The sequence below is a fragment of the Formica exsecta genome, unplaced genomic scaffold (assembly GCF_003651465.1).
Source record: "Formica exsecta isolate Colony F162 unplaced genomic scaffold, ASM365146v1 scaffold30, whole genome shotgun sequence".
Lineage (NCBI taxonomy): Eukaryota > Metazoa > Arthropoda > Insecta > Hymenoptera > Formicidae > Formica > Formica exsecta.
Window position 1 is genome coordinate 732,613 of NW_021850257.1, and position 16,761 is coordinate 749,373.

Below are 16,761 nucleotides of genomic sequence, written 5' to 3' on the forward strand. Positions count from 1 at the left end.
CTTTCTCTCTATCTTTCCCTCTCTCTTTCTTTCTCTCCTCTCGCCATTCATAAATCCGCCGAGACAAAAACTAAAGTTTTGATAATAAATAAATTAATCTTTTAATTAAAAATGCTGTAAATGTAATTTTTAAATCGCAAAATCTTATTCTCATTTACAATAATTCTTTATAAATATATAATTGATAAATTTATATCAAAAACAACCATCAAATGTAAATAACTTAAAAATATATGTAAATTAATCATATGTATGAGAGTAATGGCATTAATATATATATCAATAAATAATATGAAATATTCATATAATTTATTCCTCGATAAATAATCATAATATTAAAATTAATCTTAATTCAAATAAAAAATAAAATGATTTAAAAATTATCGACAAAAAAAATATTAGAATAATCCACATATAAATATAAAGATTAATAATTTTCTTTTAAATAATTTTCACATTATTACTAGCTTGACAAATTATAAAAAATTATCTTAAAGTTCATAATTTGAAAATAATTAAATAATATAAATAAAAATCATAATTCAAAACAATTCTAATATTCATTCATACTAAATCTCGAAACATAAATAAATTGTTTTTTATCTCGCATATGAATGATATTTCGTAATCGCCAAAATATCGCAAGGCTATTTTCATACTTGACAAAAAGACGGGAAGCATTGCTGGAAGCGGTAAATGTTTCAGCGGTTGAGTTGTCGAGTCGACACGTCGCCATTCATTTTTCAAAAGCGATAACGCGGCGATTCTACAAACAGGGTCAAACTTGTTTTTTCGTTTTGTATTATTTCCGAGAACATGCGCGATACATATCGGAAACATTCGAACGATTCTTTTCCCCAAACTCGCGTCGTTCTCAAGTACGCGACTTGTGCGATAACAACTTTGCCGGCGACGAATAGATAATGGAGAACGCGCGGAAGATACGGTTCCCTTAATCGCAAATTTTTCGTTTTGCGAAGATAGTTTTTTTTTTTGACAAAACGACGCGCTGGAAACGTGGGTTGAAAAATAAATGTGTGTTATAAATGTCGATGAAACTCTCGCTATCGAGAAACTCGATCGAGTGTGGCGGAATAACATTGCTGCGCGCAATCATGCGGTGAGCCTGAAATGCTGATTATCGATTTATCGGCGCGTAGTTATCAGAGAACGACCGGACTAGCAAAACGGTCTCATGAAAACGATCGTAGCGAATGTTGTTGCTTAACGCTTATGTAATTTTGAGCATAATATCGCTCTCGTGTTTTAATAAGATTGATACCGTGCTGTCTGGCGTTAATCAAACATTTCTTCGATTCGATGGCGACGTTGAATCTGCCGGATCCAAAAGCTCCGTATCATTAAGGGGTTATAAGAAATTTCAAAAAACTGGATTTTTTCCTATTTGTTATTAATTTAAAATCATGAATGCAGCGATTATCAGGATGCCATTATTGTTCTTCTATTTCAATATCTGTTGCAATTCTTCATCTTGATTTTATTATTAAATATATATATTTTTGAACTGAAATTATTGATCTATTATTTGATTTTAATAATAATTTTATACAATTTTTAATAAGTAACATCTTTCGATTCATGAGACTTCTGTAACTCCTTAAGTTAATATCCGTGTCGATGTATATTTCTAATTACAGTTTAAAGTAAACTATGCGAATTAATTGTTAAAAGCGTCTAAAGGAGATTTGTAAATAGAGGAATCTCTATTTATAAATATATATTTGTTTCGATATGTGAAAACGATACTTTATTTTAAATAAAAATAAAATTAATCGCGCAAAAATTGGTGTCGATAAAATTAAAGAGAATCATAAATTCTGCCTAAAAGATAATACGAATTGTTATGATGAAAAGATGTTATACATTTCCACGATGCGATGACGCTGATCGTTAGTTGTTGCGCCAACGAGGCATGAGGTAAGAATCAAGTATCGAACGTGCGACGGCGGCTAAAAAGGAAAGTTACTATTGGCATCTAATAAACGGCGCGTTTCTGCACGATGCGTAACCATGTGTCACTTGACTCGCGCTAATAATCGATCGGCCGCCGATCGACCTTCGAACATTGAAATATTGCGCACAACGTACCTGCGACAGTCCAATGCGTCCAAGGTCCCCGCGATTAGTGGGTCACACAGTGCATATCGTACGCCGTTTAAGCGAAGGCGACCGATTCGCGATGCGATTAAACGTGCGCCGAATCCAATTAACCGTGGCGAAATTAACGGTATCCGCGTCCGATAACACGCGCGGAATCGAGGAGAGAACGCGATTAGAGGATTTTATTAATTGTATATAAATGAAAAGAAAAAAAAAAAATTGCTAACGCGTTTATGTAAAATGTATTTTATAGCCTGACGATAAAAAAGCGCAAGCACACTTAACTCATTTGTCTATCGTTCTTCGATAATTATAAAGATAAGAGAAGAATACAAATTTCTAATGCAAATATGTAACATGTTTAAAAGAAGCAGCTAAAGAATTTTGAAGATTTCAAATCCGCAAAAATCAGAATGTTAAAAAAAGCAAAAGATAGATTATCTAATAGATTTATAATTTTTAATAATTATATACAATATATTATTTTTTATTAATTAATAATTATTATTTTTTATCGCATATATTAATTGATATATAAAATATCAAATCTTGTGCGCAATTTAAATAAAATATTGGAATGTTTAGAATAAACAAATTATTTTTGTATGCTCTTTCATTTTGCAGAAACTTTTCATCTGCGCGATCGAGAATATAAACAGATATGATTTCCAACTTGAGCGATAACACGGACTCGACCCAAAATTGATTGACTAATTCTTATTGTGAGATTATCCAACGTTCTTTTTATCAACGCGATAAAACCCGATTTAATTCGCGCGCGCGCGTGCGCAAAAACGAGATTAAACTTTCGCGAGGCATTCTAATGATCCGCACGCGATTAAAGTTATATCGCGACATGTCGTAACGATTGGCCTTGCTTAAAATACTCCCTCAAAATACAAATATTTTCAATCCGACTTTTCGAGATATCATGCAAATCTAATCATTTCTCCATTTTATACTATAATTAGCGTTTAATTTATACCATTAATTAAATTAACATTGATGTAGTAAATTTGTTTACGTAAATAAAAACATATAACAATGTATAAAAAATAAAGCATAAAAAGGTAATTTCTCTCTCATATTATTTTATTTTTTTGTAACGATAGAGCAAAGATGAACACAAGTATTATGTATTTAATTATATTTTAAGAAAATTGTAATTTTTTATAATTAATGCGTGATGTTTAGAAAATAACGGCGGGTCGGAAACGTTCGCGTTTTCTCGCACGTATGACCTTGAGTCGGTGCACGCTCACGATCGTCCTGGCGATTATTTAACACGATGGCATATAAATCGTCGTCGACGTAACGACAGCATAATTTACGAACGTTACGCTATAGCGCGCGACGCGATGTCTCCCCTCTCTCCCTCCTTTCGATATCGCCATTGTCCTTGAATTTTTCCTTCCGGTCGCGTAAATATAATAAATTTTGACAGTAGGAAGTGAGCTTGTGACGGCGCGTATTGTGGCTATTGTTCAGCGTCCACCAAAAGGAAATTATGTTATTAGCCGCATGTTTCAGCAATATCGCGGTAAGTACACTATTGATAAAGCCAATTATTTTTTTATTAGATACATTTTTCCCTTCTTAAAACGGAGAGAGAAGAAAATGAAGCCGTATACTTTCTCCTCAGATGTATTAAATTCATTATAGTTTTTCACAAAGAAAGAGAGAACTCGCGTAGGTATCGATTTTATTAGCAATTTTAATTAAAAAATATGTATTTATGTATTCTTTATTTGCGCCAAAATTGACAAAATAATAAAATAAAGAAAAATTATCCCTTTAACGCTGTTATTTTAAGCAGTCTTAAAAAAAGCTTAGTCTGCAATTTTTATCTTAAAGTAAAATAAATAAAAAACATGGTTTCTTATTTTATCGCCTTATATATATTTTTCTAAAACCTGTTATACATAAGTCTCATTTCAATAGCTGTCGTTTTCATATTCATAACAATTTTACGGAATGTAATTCCCAATTTTTATATGAAACTTTTACTATATACTCGATTTTCAAGCAGTCGTATTTTTAAAATAATGTATGATAAAGATAATGTATAAAATAGTACATATCCCAAAAAAAAACATAAGACAAAAATATAGTGAAGGAGTCTTAAATAATTGCATAGAATATCGTGAGGTGACAAATCTTCATTTTCTTGCCAATGTCTCGACAAATTGGCTCGACACTCTGCAATAATTTATTATATAACTTAATGAAATATAAATAAAAGATTTAAGAGAGAACAGTCGTAAGAGAACAATAAATAGCATGTGTATGTAAGAGTTTGTGAAAATAGAGAATTCATGAATATTTTATTGTTTTCATATAATAATAGAAATTAATTACTTAAAGCCTTTAACATTAAGACATAGATATATCTAAAATATTTATTTTTGATTTGTAAAATCTCTCAATCAAATATTTCAAATATAATTAATATACAACAGAATTAATCCTCTAACTATTCATATTTTTTTGTATACATGTTTTGTGGAGAGAGTAGTATTATATTTTAAATATTTGAAAACAGCTAAATATATCTGTTTTTTTTTTTTTTTATTTCTATAGAATACTTATATATTATACCTATCATCGACGCTAAAAAAAAATTCTCGCATCTGTTATGCGAAACTATATACATCTGAAATCCACGGTGTCACCTGCGTTACAAGAAGCGAGGCCTTTCCATCCCAGTGGAATAATACCAGCACTGGTCGGTCAAAGCCGCGCGCGATATGTAATAAAGTGCAGCGCGATAGAAACGGTTGAATGGTGGTGGAATAGTACATACTAGATAATAGCTAGGAGCCTATGTGTGCCACGCAGTCGGACGCAGTATCTTAACACAGCGTAACGACATCTCTTATTACGAATTTTCCTCACGACGACGCGTTTTCGCGATTATTAGACGCAATTTCCACGAGAGAGGCTATAAAAATCGCCTCTTAACTTAACCCATTGAAGACAGTCGGCGATCGCAACATACGATAATTAATTATTATATAATCGTCAAAGAAGATATAAAAAAATCTTTCCCGGGAGTTACTCACGCTATGTCTCATTTGTACATCAACATTATATTTTTGACCGTACGTATATTACGTAAGTAACAGCATATATTTATACAGGATCTAATCTTCTCCTCGACGCGATCGAGATACTTTAATGATCGTCCTCGCTATATTTAATCAACTTACTTCGTACATTACAAGGTCGAACATAATTAGAGATAAAAGTATTGTGACAGACAACGTGGCGCTACTTTGTCGCATGCCAGAGAGCATAGCGGTTGCAAATAGCACGACTTTACACATATTTAGTGATATATTGCCTCACGTACATTTCACTTGTGACATGATAATCTATTAATCATCATAAATAAACATTCTGAAAAGAGTATCTTAAGGTTTACGATTCCATGCATTAATAAATGAAATCCGATAAACCGGTCTTTCTCTCTCTCTCTCTCTCTCTCTTCGATTGACGGATGATCCAAAGTCTCGGATACTTTATCCGCTGTCATAACTCCAAAAATATCTCGGGGCCGACAAATGTGCGGCAAAGCGAGACGTCGATTCGTGATTGGTCAATCGAACATATTGTCGAGATGAAAGAAGAAGAGGAGGATGAGGAGAAGAAGATGAAAGAAGAAGAAGCAGAAGATCGATCGTCCGGATGAAGAGCCGCTGCCAAAAGCAGCGATGTGGCAATCGTCGCGTTCTTTTGTGCCCTGCCAGCTCAGCCTCCTCTCTCTCTCTCTCTCTCTCTCTCTCTCTCGTCGCTACCGTTTTAATTTAAGACCACCCCTTCAAATGTCACGAATACGCATTCCGTTCCGCGCCGGCTCGCCGCGAGATTGAAAACACTGGGCTTTCGCGCGGATGCGTCCACGCGCGACAGTTATTTCGCTCCCCGTCAAAGCTCTAACAAAAGCCAGATTTCGCTAATTCGTTTCTGATGATGGCAGTCTCAACACGTGTTCCGTCAGATCCTCCCTCCCTCCACCCTACCGAAGCGGCTCTACCCTTCAGCCATCAGTGGCGATTTATAGCAATCGATTTGTCACTAGCGTCGCGCAAGTGAAAGAATATAATTAATAACTTTATTATACGAGATAAATTAAAGTCCTTGTCTATTATAAAACATTCCGTCATTCGTGTGAGGCGTATCATTGTTGAACGGACGAGCGAGAAGTAATGAAAAATCGTTATAACGCCGACTGTGATTGTATTAGGTATCGTGCTCTAAACGATCCCGCTTCCGATATTTTAGCAGGCTTTAAAAGAGACTCTAGAAATCTCCGACTTTCAATGAGAACGCGAGATCTCGGTGAGATTCGTGCCAATCCCTTTTAATCGTGTTTACGAGCATGCCTTTGCGCTTTCGCGCGATACAGAGATGCAATTTCCAGTTTACGAGCGATGAGAACTTGTCGCGGACACTTTCAGTAATCTTGTCGCGTTGCTAAGAGTCGGCGAAAATGAAATATATAACTGAGAGAATTAAAGCGAGTGTATAAGTACGACTCATTTTTTTATCTTCAAGACGTATATATTTCTGCGAAAGTCGATGAATCGGCAGAATGCGCATAACGGCCAAAATAGCTTTACCTTTGGAAAGTTTATCTTCACAATCGCGTGTGTGTGTATGTCAACGTGTATCGTATTAAATATATAGATGATACACCGCCCACAATTACGATAGAGATAACTTTAATACAACAAAAAATAACTTTTTTCAGACACAAGAAAAAAGATAATCACTTCTCGCAATTTTTTTGACGCTGGACACGATTCCGGCTTCCAAATTGGTCTCCATCATATCGCAATTTTGAGACATTTGTGATTAAACTTGCAAAAATGGGCCAACATCGTGTATTTTATCATGTTATATCTACGTGACATGCTGGAAAAATTTTCTTGCAACGACAAAATTAAGTATATTGATAGGAATTTCAGTTTCTAAAGAAAAATTGTTGGATGTCGATTAACAAGATATAATTAAATATGAAGCCTGTTGCAGAAAAATTGCGAATTAGATCAGGATCTATTAAATAATTTTCAATTATGTTTATACTCCAACTTGAAAGGTTTTTAAAAATCTGCTGAATATGTATATAAATCTCTGATAAAAAAATGAATTAATATCGCGAATATTTAAATATATAATAATACTTATTATAATTAATACATATTATAATTAAATATAATAACTACAAAAAATGATTATCTTTTTCCTTGAGTGTTTTTTTTTTATGTTGAACTGTGTTATTCATGTTTACAAAAATATAAAACGCATTATCCCCCTGTCTCGTCTCACTAATTAATTAACTCGCCGCACAGGTGACAACAGCGTTCACGGCTGCGACGACGGCTATCTTTAGGATTGGCGAACAAAGCCAAAAACATTTCGATCCAAAAATGTCGATTAATCGACGCGCATCCGCCGCATTTTCGCGCGTTCTCAACCGAAGCCGAATAATAATGACGAAACCGCGCCGACTGCACACACCCGTCGACCCACATTTATAAATAGAGAGATCTCATCTCCGACGAGAGAAACGAAGGTGCGTGCCGTGTGTCACCCCAGGAATATCACGGCCGACCGAGTGACCGGCGAGTGCCAGCGTGAATGAGACCCCGAATCATTTTACACACGGTTGGGAAACAAAGCTATTTTACATCTAGTCGTATAATGGTTAAGCCAATAATTTATCATCAATGTCTTATTTATTATTTAAATTAATAATTAAGAAAAATTATAAATATATATTTTTTTATATATATAAATTGTATTCCGCACGTGTCTTCCTGTCCCTCCCGTGAAACGGATCGAATAAGTGATTAGCCAGCAAGTTTGGATACGAAATCCGCAGAGCGAGAATCTTCCTCTTGTGATATCGGACTTTAGGTATATAGCGCGAGAGTAACTATGCACGTAATGAAATGCATAATGCTTCTATTGTCCTTGGCTATGCAATGTCGATTATGTAACGAGCGCGAAGGAAAAGGTCGAACTGGTAATAATGAGCCTCGTAAAAATTTAAAAATAAATTTGATAAACAGGTAATAGATATTAATCATTATTTTAAATACCGCAGAAATATTAGAAATTCCTAAAATAAGAGAAGATATATTAATTTTGTCTTGAATATCAAAAGAGTATATATTTTTAAATTTGAAAAAAGATTTTTGAAAAAAGAATTTTAGACTAAAAATTTAATATTTTCAAAATATTGTCAAAATTTATCAGATCTTGGAAAAAGTGTACAAAAATTTCGTTCGTTTTCATTTTTATTTTCTTTCTTAATCAAATGATAAGATATAATTACCCACTTTTTGTTTATATTATATTTTTTAATCATTTTTAATTGTTTCGTACGAAACAACTGGCGAGAGTGGAAGAATCGCCGGAGATTCTTCCAATTTTCTTCGTCTCGTAATAAAAAGGCGAACGCGTGCCAGCTCAACAGAGGACACTTTGCGTTGGCGCGAGGAATGTTGGCCGCTAGGGCGATTTATCGTTGCATCGCGGGGACATTAAGGATCGTTGCTTGGCGATAGACGAAATTTAAATCAGCTTGATGTGTCGTAACGACCGAGACCGCGGGCCGTTTACAGGAGATTGGGAAGAACGATCTCGCCGTATTATTAGAGGCATTATTATATACATCAGTGTGTTACGTGGCGAAGTATATATACACATTGTATATGCGCATCTCTCTCTTTCTCTTTCTCTCTCTCGCATTTGGCATCGCATTTCGTTCCAATCGCGGACGCTCAAAGTTATTGCTAATGGACGAAGCATTAAGCCACGTACGCGTGTTTTTACGCGCTCGTACAACGGATTTGTGAGTAGCCGAAGAAAGAATCCGCCGGGCGAAACGCACGTCGAAATAATAAACAAGAACGATTTTTTTTTTTTTTTTTTTTTTTTTCAGGACGCGCACATGTTGGACATATATACTCTTCGAGATAATATATTTACATTGCTATTTGACGAATTAACTCCGATAAACATATAGTTCCTCGAGCGTAAATAAAAAAAAAAAATCTATTTTAGATCTCTCTGACAGAATGTCGCCGTCTTTTTTTTGAGCAATTTTATATCCCGCAATTCTATTATACGCTTCATCGCGAAAAGTAGAATTACAGCGTCGGTGCGATGAGAAGATATCGGACGTCGAATATATTTACGCCGCAAATGTTACAACGCCAAGTTTATGGACTTCTTTCTAAGCCTTGAATTTTTATGACTCTCGACACTATTGAGCTTTTTTTGCGGTAGTAAAGATTATAGTATCGGGAAAGAATAATTGAATTGGACGGTAACTCTCGTATATCATACCGATCCGAAAACTCAATGCGTATTAATCAATTAAAAGGAGGCAGACTCGTATTCGTCGATTTATACCTTAAGAAAGATTACGCGCGGAAAACGACATATTGCAATTTTATCTTTCTCGTTTCACGCTGATCTGTTTATCGGACGAACGCTTATTTTCAATATAATAATATATATTAGATAGCGGAATTATCTCTCCGAAACAATCGTCGATGCTTTCGTCAAGATAAACTGGCGCAATTGTCATTCGTTTTAGTGCCGTTCGAAATCGATTTCGCGCCGAAACACGAAGATTCGATTCTTTACAACCGGCCTACCATTGTGATTACATCGCGACTTTGTTTTCGCTCTGCCCTCGTCTTTGCAGAGTGTGCGTCGAAAACAGGGATCGTCCCATCCCGCGACTGTCTACCGATTTCGTGAAAACTTACGCGCCTCGCGGGCTTAGCATGGAAGTGAAAAATATCCATCTGGAAGTCAGCCAGTGAGACTATTTCCAGAGCGAGTGGCATAAATAGCGTTGTTGTGGCGAACAAATGCTCGTTGTGGCCCTCGTGTGCAAAGCGAAAAATTACAATATGCGAGATATCAAGATGGACAGTACTCGAAAAAAATGATGCGTAAAGTGTATCTTTGGGAGAAATCTATTGATTCAGGAATTGCGTACGTTCGAATATTTACGCATCTTTTTCCGCCTCGATTGAAATTTACATGCGAAAACACGGTGTGTAATTAAATACATTCAATATATTTCATATTAAATCAGAATGTAAATTAAAATTGCAATTTTGCAATCAGGTTATCCGTTTAATGAATTCATGAATTTTTGATCATATAAATTTAAATTGAAATCAATATGATTAAGGAATTAATCAATGAATTAATCAATAAGAGCGTTTTTTGGCCCCCACAGGATTTTCAAAAAACAATTTTTTTTTTTTTGTATTATATGATCATTAGAAATGTCACGAATAATCATTAGGTAAGCAAAAAACTCGATCCATTAAAGCAAAATTAATTATTAATTATTAGTTTAAGTATACCACTATGGTATTTAAGCCATTTTTATAACTAATAAGTGAACTAATAAAATATTGTCGCTCATTATATTATTCTGTCATCATATTAATATCATTTTAGACTATACATGTATCGTCTCCAAAGTGAAGGTAAATACAGCTCATAGTAAAAATATTAATTTTTGATTCCTGACATATAAGTGCCTATAACAAATAGGTGATCACTATTAGTTGCCTACAGACTTAAGCCTCTACACCGCGTCAAGGTTGTGATCATTGTAGAGGTTTTAATATATTTTTTTATTATTTTCTTTTTGATTTTGCTTTTTAATTTTTTTTTTTTAAATTTTTTGTCTTTAAGTTTTTTGACATATTGAACACTATGATCGTGACTTTTAAGTATCTTCCTCACCTTCATCTGTGCAGCAGGACAAATCGTGAACAGCATCGTCTGTTTTCAAAATCTCCATGAGCTGTATTCACCTTCACCTTGGGAATGACATATTGTAGTTTAAAACATTGATATGATGGCAGAGCAGTATAATAAGCGAAAATATTTTATTAGTTCACTTATTAGTTCACTTATTAGTCATAAAAAGGGCTTAGGTATTATAGTGGTATATCTCGATATAATTAAACTAATAATTAGACTAATAATTAATTTTGGCTTTATGGATTTAGTTTTTTTCTCGCCTAATGATTATTTTTGACATTCTTAATAATCATACAATACAAAAAAATTGTTTTTTGAAAATCCTGTGGAGGCCAAAAAACGCCCTTATTGACCCTCCTCTTTTGAAGTTTATCTCACATATATGTATATGTCTCGCACGTGCACACGCGTGTATAATTCGCTAGAGAAACTCGCATCTATAATATACCTATATCTAGCATCATACCTATACCGCATCTATAATATATCTATCTACAGTTCCCGCAAGGATACGCACGTATCGTCGCGGATATGCGGCGGTCTATGCGGTTAAACATACTTTTGCCGCCGATAAGCGCGTATGATCGAGCTTGTAAATTCCGCTTATCAACTGAATGTCAAGCTGGCCAAATGGATTTGCGGTAGACCGAGATCTCTCTCTCTCTCTCTTTCTCTCTCCCTCTCAATAGCAACATCCCGAGCGGTTGGAACGCTTTTATCGGGGCGAATCGATATCGTGACATCACTGCGTTTTTACTAATTACGTTTTTGGTAATTATGTTTCATTTTCATAATTACGACTCGGAGAAATCTTATCAAGTCGATATATATATATATATATATATGTCGTATGTTTTCTTTTCTTTTTTTTCCCTTTTTTTTGCGACGCGAAAAAAATTCTCGAGAAACGCCGTTTATCTCGCCGAGATTCATAGATAACCGGTTTCGAGAAAAAATCGCGAAAAAATAACGCCCGTATGTATCATTGTGATCTGCCTGGGATTTACATAACACCTTCCGGATAAATGCGCGAATAATTAGCCGTTAATGAGCGTGGCATACGCGCCAAAAGGTTAATCGCGAGGCTTTTGAGCGAGGTCGTATCTTTCGTTATCTCGGATAAGACACGCGTCGCGTGTCATGTGAAAGCTCGATCGAACGGGGGAGATCCGCGCATACACGCGGCCGATACATTCGCGCACACGCTCACATATACACGCGGCCCGTTCCATTATCCGAGACAGGAAAGTTACCTTATTGTGTTCGCTACTGGAGATCTGCCTCTGTCCTCTATCCTTGAGTTTCGTCCTTCAACTGCAAACACAAACGGAGAAAAGTTTGTTATATATATTGGCGCCGAACACATTAAGGAGGGGACATGCACACAGAAGAGTAAGATTAATTTTTATATTTTCTTAAAGTATATCTCAAAATATCTCGGAAACGACTGAATGGATTTACTTCATTATTTTTTCTACTTATTCTGCGTGAAATTATGTAGTCTTCGTATAGGGATTTTTTTAGAAAGCAGTTTTTTTATTTAAAAAGAAAAAAAAATTGTTCATACAAAAAATTGCAACTTTGAATACAGAAATCCGTCATTTTATTACAATTGAGAATTTCTACAATCGGCTACGACAAAGATTTAATTAATTAATATATTTCAAGAATTGGTTGAGTTTTTTTTTCCCCCATAAACTATGTGAAAACTACGATGGTTACAGTAACGGACAAAAGTTTGGGTCTATTTCTTTCTAATATTTTTAACTAAAAATTTTATGTATCACTCATTAATATACGTGTAAGATTTTGATCAAAAGTCTATTGGAATAAAGTTAGTTTCTGCAAAGAAAAAATTCGTAAAAATAGATATCTTTTTGACTCTTTTGGATGTATGTCCTTTCTTAAACAATACAAGTATCGCGCGCGCGAGCTAACGAATCAGCTGTTTTTACCGTGCGGCGGAAATAAACTGCGGCTCCGCTTAATAAAAAGAAACGATAATTACGACTTTACGCTCCGTCGAATAATGATAAAACGCCCCATAAATCGAGAGATTCAATCTTTAGCCATTATCGACCAACTCGCAAGGAGTTCTCGTTTTGTTCGACCAATCTCAAATACACGTTCGCCGCAGATCCTCACGGATGCGACGAAGCGAGAAACGAAAACGACATTCGCGCTTGCGCAAAAAAGTTGCAATAGAATCGCAAACTGTTGTAATAGTATGCGAAACCGCATAGTAAAAGTATCGAGCTAAATTTAAAAAAAAAAAAAATCGTTTTCAAACAACCATTCCGTGTAATAAAAACGGGGTAAAAAGTTGCATTTGGCGAATTTGACGTAGGCGAGAAACGCGCGACTCATAATTACAGTGACCGTGAACCAAGCAAAGTCTTGCTAACCAAGGTTCAAAGTTCGTGCGACGATGCATGCGTCGTCGCGTGTTGTAGTCAACGCTGTTTATGTGAGTCACTGCGAAACAATTCATCGTTGATTTTAGATCTTATTCTTCCTAATCTCTTAATTTTCTTCTCATAAAATATCTCATCCATGTCTCGTCAATAGAAGAGAGACGGAAAAATTATTGAAAATTTTAAAAATTTCAACAAAATAAATTTCGATAAACGGTACGTAAAACGATGATCTGAAAAATTTAGACAATGTTTAAATAAGAAGGATCTTGTGAATAGTTTTTGTTACATTGCATTTTACTTTCAATTTGAGCGAATATATGCGAGCCTATCCAAAAAGAGGAGACTTTATGGAATAAATACCAGGTAAGCCGCGTTTCTTTGAACGGGGTCACGTATTCGCTATTCGATGAAATATTGAAACATCTAGAATCATTGATACATACGTCTAATTCGATACGTTTCGATGGCACACATTTTTAGTCACTAAGATTTTGCGGTTTCTTCACGAAGGCGCGTCAATGGTGATTCAAAGCGTGTCAATGCAAACAATAGACTCCTCGTTATCGCTTATTTGCGCCTATTATTGAACGTTTAGGGAGAGCAGATGACGATGTGTCGGTGGTTAAAGAAAAGAAAAGAGAAAAAAAAAATAAACACGGCACTCTGTTGATGCGCTTTCGTGACGTCCGCCTGGTGGAATGCCTGGTAATCTCCGCCGTGCGAGAATCGTCGGAGGACAATTTCGCGAGACACGCCCGTGAATCACGTCGTACGGCTCTGTGACCTGATCCAATTTCGAAATAATCCCCGAAAGAAGATAAAAAGAGAACTCCTGGGCGTCCTCCTCTACGCCTGCGCACAGATGGAATACGCAATCACGAGTGTCTGCTCGAGTCGAAAATATACAACACGCGTTTGACTTCGTAAAAAGAAAAAAAGAGATTCTAAAATGAACGAATCTCCTGCACGTGTCGTGCCATCGATTACCGATGCGCGAAAATACTCTTCGCTGAAATACTCTTGAAAATTAGCGTAGCTACCGAGGGAGAAAGATCTTCGCATCACGTAATCTGACATTTTACTTCGCTTCGAGATGCTAAAATTTCGAGAATATTCTTGAGGAATCGATATTCTAGAACCGTAGAGAATTTTGACAAGCGAATGACTACTGTCGAGTAAAAGCTATCGATACGACGGTTGGCGAGGCTTCGAAGATCGGGCCTGTTGAAAATAAACGGGAAGTCAAACGCTGACGCAATCGTGTCGATCACGTCGCGCGAAATTCCGGGTTTCACGTGGAGTGGTGGTAACAATCGCTTTCATAATAAAGCGAGCGTGTTACAACCGTCCGTCGCGTCGTGGGCTAATGCATTTCTTGCGGCTAGAAGTTTCAGGAGAAGTGAGTGACACGACGCGGGGAAAGTGATCGACGTGTAGTCAATAAGGTAGAATGTCCTTTTTCTCGTGCTGTCGCTACGGCTATGGCCCAATCGTCGACGATCGATTGAACAATGGATCGGGAAGGCACGAAGCGTAATTTCATTTGTACCGCAAAATTGCATTCGTACCGAGAAAAATTGTCATTTCCGCCTGTCGCCTTTTTATCCGTTCTTTTTCGTAAGTAACGCGAGAGCAATACGATATCGATGATTATATAAGACCTAGATAACGTAATAATAATTTTTAAAGAAATGCAAGAGAGAGAAAGAATTTTTTTCTAAAATATCAATAATCGTATTTAAAATATACACACAAATATAGTATGATTTTATCTTAATATAAATCAAAATTTTTCTCTTATTTTCGATCTCAATTTTCAATCTGACATCTACTTTTGGATCTTTTAATCAATCAGATCATCTTCTCTTGAAACTATTTAATCTGCAGTTTTTTCTCTTTCAAATCTCCAAATGAGAAACGCTTTGTTTACCGTCTATTTGTGTGAAGTATAAAATAGAAGCTCAATTCCTACATACAAAATAAAAAAATTTATCGAAATCTCTCTAGAATTTATAAACGTGACAAAATTGAAATTGATAAGGAACAAAATATCAACTCGGGACTAATGATTCGGGAAAGTGATCTCTCTTTTTCGTAACGGGCGTGAAATATGAGAAAGTGACGATTTTATTCTTGTGTAACGACAAATCAAAACGCAAAAATGCAACGAGAATATTCGCATAATGTGTGTTAAAAGCGCATTCGCCACTTTTGCGAACGGAAATACACGGGATTCATCTCGCGTAATCAAGCAACTTTCTCATACTTGAGTTCTCCTCAGGGTCAACAGTACAGTCAGGCAAAGGACGTCGGCAAAAGAGGCCAACTAGGACATCAAGGTCTTCACGGCTCGGCAATAAGGGAAAGTACAAGAGGCTTTCGACGGAATGACCCTTTAAGGGGCACGAGGGTAGTTTCGACGACGACAGTGAAGGGGAGAAGGGGTACGAAGAGGGGATATATTGATCGTACCGAAAACATTCGCCCCAGAAACGGGATTCTCCTTTGCATCTCCCGACGACGGCGAAAAGAAAAAGAAAAAAAAAAAAAAACAGGCGATTTTTCTTCATCATATATATTCGGCGAGAAAATTCCTTTGGACGGCGCCGTCCGGGATATATCGACGTATCCTGGAATCAAGTCGTTTCACGAGATTTAAATCTGCGGCGACAGCCCGTCGAAGTCTCTCTTTCTCATGAGCGAAGGCAATTTAACAGTGCCCCGGCATTTGCTCGAGAAAATTGCGACGCACAAATTGCACATAACGGTTATTGCAGGGTGGCGGAAAAAAGTGGGAAGTTAAGCTCCATCGTTAGAAATGTAACCCTCTCTCCCGTCTGAGTAAATCCGAGAGTTTCGAGTAGCGTAATCTAAAACAACGTACGATTCTGCTCCCCCCCCCTCTTTTTCCACCCTCCTCCTCCTCCTTTCTTACCGGCACTCGATTCATTATATCATCGCGACGAGAATGTATGTCGTGCTCGCGTCAATTATTATTGATGTGCAAGCGTATAATTTTTCCGCAAGATACATAATCGTGAATGCTCCTACGCACGAGGACTGCGGGGGTGCCAAGAGAGAAAGAGAGAGAGAAAAAATTATGAAGAGTCATCAAGGGTGTCATATTTAGATATACCGCGGTGGTCGCATGAGGGTTGAATTCTCAAGGACGCGGCGATGACGTAGATGAGAGAGAAGAGGGTGGCCGGTCTATTTTAACGGGCGGTCGCAGGTGATCGATCGCGGAGTGTCGTACCAACCCCGCGAAAAGCACGGGACGGAATATTTCGTAACTGCTCCCGTGCTCTCTCTCTCTCTCTCTCTCGTTCTACACTGCCTATTCCTGTAATCCTCATTTGTAATTTCGGTTCGTGGCACGCGAGGGTTATTGAACCGTTACGAGAGGGAGCGGGGG

The 16,761-nt window shown here is 36.4% G+C and overlaps 1 protein-coding gene across 2 annotated transcripts in view; it reads right to left on the minus strand.

Annotated features, from left to right (window-relative positions):
- Positions 1 to 16,761, minus strand: part of LOC115237627 (protein Tob1) — a 79,963-nt gene that overhangs the window by 45,867 nt on the left and 17,335 nt on the right. For both annotated transcript variants that reach the window (XR_003884369.1, XM_029810800.1), the window contains exon 2: positions 12,183 to 12,243. The gene's annotated coding sequence lies outside the window, so the exon portion shown is untranslated. The remainder of the gene's footprint in view (positions 1 to 12,182; positions 12,244 to 16,761) is intronic.